The following is a 6,000-nucleotide window of genomic DNA, read 5'->3' as shown; positions in this document are numbered from 1 at the left end:
TCCAGAGCCACCCCCCACTCCTCCAGACTCTGCCCGGGGAAGGGACACTCTGGCTGGGCATGGCCTCCACTGAGCACCCCCTGGAGCCCCCGGAGCACCTCCAGAGCCACCCCCCACTCCTCCAGACTCACCCCGGGGAAGGGCCACTCTGGCTGGGCATGGCCCCCACTGAGCACCCCCTGGAACCCCTGGAGCCCCCGGAGCACCTCCAGAGCCACCCCCCACTCTCCCCAGATTCTGCCCGGGGAAGGGCCACTCTGGCTGGGCATGGCCTCCACTGAGCACCCCCTGGAGCCCCCGGAGCACCTCCAGAGCCACCCCCCACTCTCCCCAGACTCACCCCGGGGAAGGGCCATTCTGGCTAGGCATGGCCTCCGCTGAGCACCCCCTGGAACCCCTGGAGCCCCCGGAGCACCTCCAGAGCCACCCCCCACTCCTCCAGACTCTGCCCGGGGAGGGGACACTCTGGCTGGGCATGGCCTCCACTGAGCACCCCCTGGAGCCCCCGGAGCACCTCCAGAGCCACCCCCCACTCCTCCAGACTCTGCCCGGGGAAGGGCCACTCTGGCTGGGCATGGCCTCCACTGAGCACCCCCTGGAACCCCTGGAGCACCTCCAGAGCCACCCCCCACTCCTCCAGACTCACCCCGGGGAAGGGCAACTCTGGCTGGGCATGGCCCCCACTGAGCACCCCCTGGAACCCCTGGAGCCCCTGGAGCACCTCCAGGGCCACCCCCCCACTCCACCAGACTCAGCCCCGACCCGGGCACACTCTTCCCCGGGTCCTGGGCTCCGGGACTCCGGGGATGACCACCGGGGACCAGGCTCTCCCTCCGAACCCGGGGACCCACCCTTAAGCACCCCCTCGCGGGCTAAACCCCTTAGGGGCAGCCGCCTGGAAGCCCGTGCCCTTGGTACTCTGACATGGAAGCCCGTGCCCTTGGTACTCTTAACCACACTTTGAAATTTTTCGAGTATAGTGTACTATTTCGGTTTTTACTCTAAGTCCCTCAGGGGTATAGTGTACTATACTATGATGGTCAGATCACCTCCAGGCCCCAGGGGAGTGCTTTTCTGGGGTCAAACAGTGCACTGATGATGGGGGATTATTTCATTTTGCTCATTTTGGTGTTTTTTCACATTTTAACCCATTTTCACCCCTTTTGCTCACAACTTCATACTACGGCCCGGAAAAACGACAGAGTCCCTCGGGTATAGTGTACTATTGCCGAAAAACGACAGAGTCTTTTCAGGCATAGTGTACTATTTCGGTTTTTACTCTAAGTCCCTCAGGGGCATATGGTGCTATACTCTGATGGTCAGATCACCTCCAGGCCCCAGGGGAGTGCTTTTCTGGGGGCAAACAGTGCACTGATGATGGGGGATTATTTCATTTTGCTCATTTTGGTGTTTTTTCACATTTTAACCCATTTTCACCCCTTTTGCTCACAACTTCATACTACGGCCCGGAAAAACTACAGAGTCCCTCGGGTATAGTGTACTATTGCCGAAAAACGACAGAGTCCCTCGGGTATAGTGTACTATTGCCGAAAAACGACAGAGTCCCTCGGGTATAGTGTACTATTGCCGAAAAACGACAGAGTCCTTCGGGTATAGTGTACTATTGCCGAAAAACGACAGAGTCCCTCGGGTATAGTGTACTATTGCCGAAAAACGACAGAGTCCCTCGGGTATAGTGTACTATTGCCGAAAAACGACAGAGTCCCTCGGGTATAGTGTACTATTGGCTGGAAGCTCGGTTTTTTTTCTAAGTCCAGCAGGGGTATATGGTACTATATTCTGGTGGTCAGATCACCTCCAGGCCCCAGGGGAGTTCTTTTCTGGGGGCAAACTGTGCACTGATGATGGGGGATTATTTCATTTTGCTCATTTTGGTGTTTTTTCACATTTTAACCCATTTTCACCCCTTTTGCTCACATCTTCAAACTCGGGCCCTGATTACAAGTTCTGACCAAATGATGACAAACACGGTATTTATTATGTATTTTTTTCATTTTTTTTATTTTTCCAACTTATACATCCATCATTGGTGCCAGGCAGGTTGTGGAGAAAGCAGTGAAGAAAGGAGAGAGCCATCACAGAAAAGATGTCCATCCAGGGTCAAGGTACCCTGCACTTTTACATATCCAAATGACAGCATTTAAAGTTTTTTAGCGTATGGTATCTCTCGTTGCATGGAACCGCACAGAGGCCAACGCCACACTGACGGCACCTGTACTTTGTTTGCCGCCTGCCTTTGGTACGAGAGCGGTCAGAGCACACGGCGCAGTCTGGACGTCCCTCTGCTTGACAAAGCCAATGACGCTCTGTGAGTCTCTGTGGCATTTCACCCTCCGGTCTTGAGCGCCTTTCTTGTTTTTTGGAGTGATCAGCCAGTAATGCATCAATAATGTTCTGAATGTAAACCTTTAAAGGTTTGTGTGGGCCTGGAGTGGATTTGGTGTATATGATGTGTGAGTTGACAATACTTATGCTTATAATGGCATTGAATATGCGATGATACCATTTCCGGGACCTGTGTGGAAAGAGGTATGTCTTCATCCTCTGGTCAGCAGTGTCCACTCCACCCATGTAGGCGTTGTACTGGTCGACACATACAGGTCTTTTGATGTCACGGAAGCCAGTGTCATCTGTCTTGGATCGGATCCTCCTCTGAACACAATCATTTCCATGGACTGTGGACAACATGGTGAGACGTTTAGTATCGTGCCAAGCACAAGCCAGGAGTTTTCCCTTTCTGCAAAAAACTGGGTCATCTCCTTTTTTCAGCTGTAAGACACTTTTACCAAGGCATTTTGGCATCCCCAACCTGGTAATCCTTACCGTCCCACACAGTCCAGTTTCCAAATCTGCTAATTCATTTGCAATTACAGGCGAGGTATAGTAACTGTCCATGTAAATCTCGTGTCCTTTGCCCGTAAAGGGAGAAACCAACTCACGGACAACTGCGTGTGTTGCACTGATGTTGCTTGCATTATTTTTGTACTGTCCAGTGTGCATTGACCAGCGCAAAACATACCCTGAACAGCTTTCACTCAGGGCATACACTCTATAGCCATATTTGTCAGGTTTATTCGGAGAGTAACATTTTAGTGAAGATCTCCCCTTGAAAGCTATTGTCATTTCATCTAAAGAAAGCTCCTTGATTGGACTGTAAACTGCTGCAAATTTGGGAATAATCAAATCTATTATTGGGCGGACTTTGAACAGTTTATCGTGCCCGGGCTCGCCTGTTCTCACATAATCATTATTGTTGACAAAATGAAAGAACGAAAGAATGATTTCAAATCTGTTTCTTGACATTACATTTCCAAATCCAGGCGTTTGTGTAAGCCAAAATGTTCCCCAGTAATCCTCGATTTCAGGTTTCTCAACAAGGCCCATGGAGAGATGCAAAGCGAAGAAAGCTTTCATTTCGGTGACTGATACATCATACCACTCAAGAAATCTTGAATGTGGCTTCAGAATCATAGGTGCCATACACTGATGTGCATATCTATTTGTCTCATCAGTAATGAAAGTCCAAAACTGATCGGTCAGAAAGAGTGACAGAATATCAAATGGATTAGCATCCGTCAGATCCATCTCTCCTGTGTAGCCAACTGGGTCTTCAAAAGGTTTGATCCATGCCTCAAATACCTCGACCTCTCTCAGCATGTCCCAGCTCTCATCCACCGGGCAAGTTTTACTGCAGCCACTGGTTCCACTGGTTCCTCGCCTCCGTCTGTCCTTTGCACCTGTCCGTTGTTTCGAAGTCCCTTCATCTCCACTTGGAAATCCATCGTCACTCTCGGGGAGATAATACCCTTCAGAGTCAGAATCTGCTGTAAATTGCATTCCACGTGTACTTCCTCCAGCCATTTTTTTCCTTACCGGATCTGCCCTGGATCATACCTGGCTAATAAAGGGAAGTTGCACCGAACCGACCAATGACTGAAGTGATTCATTTTCTACTATTATTTAATTAATTTCCTTGTACGGTAAAGTTGCATTTCTGCGACTTTGGCGCTTAAAGGGTTAGGTAACTCTCTTGTCTTTAAGATAATGGTCCAGCAATCAGCACCTAGTAAAATTGCATACTCATGCTGAACCATCAAGATGTAGGTCAAAAAGGGACTATGGTTACACATTTTGAAGCAATTTGAGTCTATTAGGTGTACAAAACCCCATAATTATAATGCACAGGACAATAGCCTCCAAAATCCCGTATTGTGGATTTCAGGTCCATGGTCTTATTGGCTGAACGACAAGTAACATACAAATCACGAGACTTTTTTCCATTTAGAATGGGCTTCTTTCAATTACATGCAGAATCAAACACTTTTAGACTGGATTAAAAATGCTTGCTAACAAGCTGATTCCCCAAATATGCACTGTTTGGACTGTTCCTCAACTCTCAAACATCACTGAGGTCTATTTTATACTTCAATCATTTGCTTTGTAATCCTTTCCATATGGTCTAGCGGTTAGGATTCCTGGTTCTCACCCAGGTGGCCCGGGTTCAACTCCCGGTATGGGAACATCCTGCTCTTGGAAGACTTGTATCCACATTACGCACAGGACATGTTGTGAAAACAAGTGTAAAAACCTTTAATTGGTGTCCAGCGAGGCATAGAAAAATATCACGCATTTGGGCGCAGCTTTAATATCTAGTAATCGACCTTTAGCTTTTCCATGCAGTCTAACAGTGGTTGGATTTGAATGCATCCCTTCACAGGGACATGAACCTAAATCTAGCTCCTTAGACCACTCGGCCAGAATATCTAGTGGGGATCCAACACAAACTCAGAATGGCCAGATAGTGCTTCTTACCCAAAATGTTTTCATGCACTCAGTCAAATGCTTTGTTTGAAACAAAACAATATCTCAAATTTGAGAGCAAAATGAACTGTATTCAATATCAAGAAATACTTCTATTTAGCAAAAGCAAAATACAAATCACGAGATTTGTTGCACGTAGAGTGGGCTTCTTTCCATTACATGCAGAACCAAGCACTTTTAGATAGTAAAAATGCTTGCTTAAAAGCTGGTGCCCCAACTGAGCACTGTTCCTTAACCTCTCCAACATCCATGAGGCTTATGTTACACTTCAATCTTTTACACTTGATTCTTACATTTCCCATATGCTCTAGTGGTTAGGATTTCTGTCAACTGGAATTGAATCCTGTCAGCAACGTCTGTTTGGGAGCACAACTTTCAAGCTTTCGTTCCATTTTATAAACCAGCATGTTTCATTTCTCAGCATTTCTTTCAGATCAAGGGCATGTAGGAAATCCTGGGTTCAGTCCCCTGCAGCACCATTCAGTAGTCTGTTCATGGCACAAAGGGAAAGGTGTTGTCTCCAAACCTTGCTTGGAAAAAAATCATGACAGGCAGTAGATGGGGATGTAGCTCAGTGGTAGAGCAAAGTGCTTCTGTGCAAGATCCCAGTTCTGCATTACCTTTGAATCTAGATAACACATTTTGAAGCAATTTGAGTCATTTAGATGTATATAGCCCCGTAGGTATAATGCACTGGCCCCCTAAACCAGGTATTTTACGTTCAAGTCCCATCGAAGGAGAGCACTCAGCAGAGTGGCGCAGCGGAAGCGTGCTGGGCCCATAACCCAGAGGTCGATGGATCGAAACCATCCTCTGCTAGAATGTGTTTATTTGCACTGATGTTTTTTCTAATCAGGATTAACCAAGCTAGTCAGCAAAGTGTAGGTTTATTCTCAACTGATGCCGATATAGATGATTGAAGCTGAGTTTCAGCGCGAGCTCCCAGTTCCACCTTCCATTTAATTGAGCAGTATTTTATTTAATCCATCCTACATTGTCATTTCTTTTTTGGGGGAAAAAATAGCTGAGAAGGAACTCTTTCAAGACTATGTTACTTCACAAGTAATCAAAGTCAACGCTATGTTTAAGTAACTCTCTTGTCTTTAAGATAATGGTCCAGCAATCAGCACCTAGTAAAATTGCATACTCATGCTGAAC

At 47.2% G+C, this 6,000-nt stretch overlaps 2 non-coding genes across 2 annotated transcripts; both read left to right on the top strand.

Annotated features, from left to right (window-relative positions):
• The first annotated feature begins 4,469 nt into the window (after positions 1-4,469).
• On the top strand, positions 4,470-4,541 carry trnae-cuc (transfer RNA glutamic acid (anticodon CUC)). Its single transcript has one exon. It is a non-coding gene; the product is annotated as a tRNA-Glu (tRNA).
• Positions 4,542-5,589: 1,048 nt separating this feature from the next.
• Positions 5,590-5,661, top strand: trnam-cau (transfer RNA methionine (anticodon CAU)). The gene has a single exon. It is a non-coding gene; the product is annotated as a tRNA-Met (tRNA).
• Positions 5,662-6,000: the final 339 nt, after the last annotated feature.

Source organism: Eucyclogobius newberryi, unplaced genomic scaffold, assembly GCF_026437365.1.
Source record: "Eucyclogobius newberryi isolate DKJ021-1_F unplaced genomic scaffold, fEucNew1.0.hap1 SCAF_211, whole genome shotgun sequence".
Taxonomy (NCBI): domain Eukaryota; kingdom Metazoa; phylum Chordata; class Actinopteri; order Gobiiformes; family Gobiidae; genus Eucyclogobius; species Eucyclogobius newberryi.
This window is presented reverse-complemented; position numbering and strand designations above follow the sequence as displayed.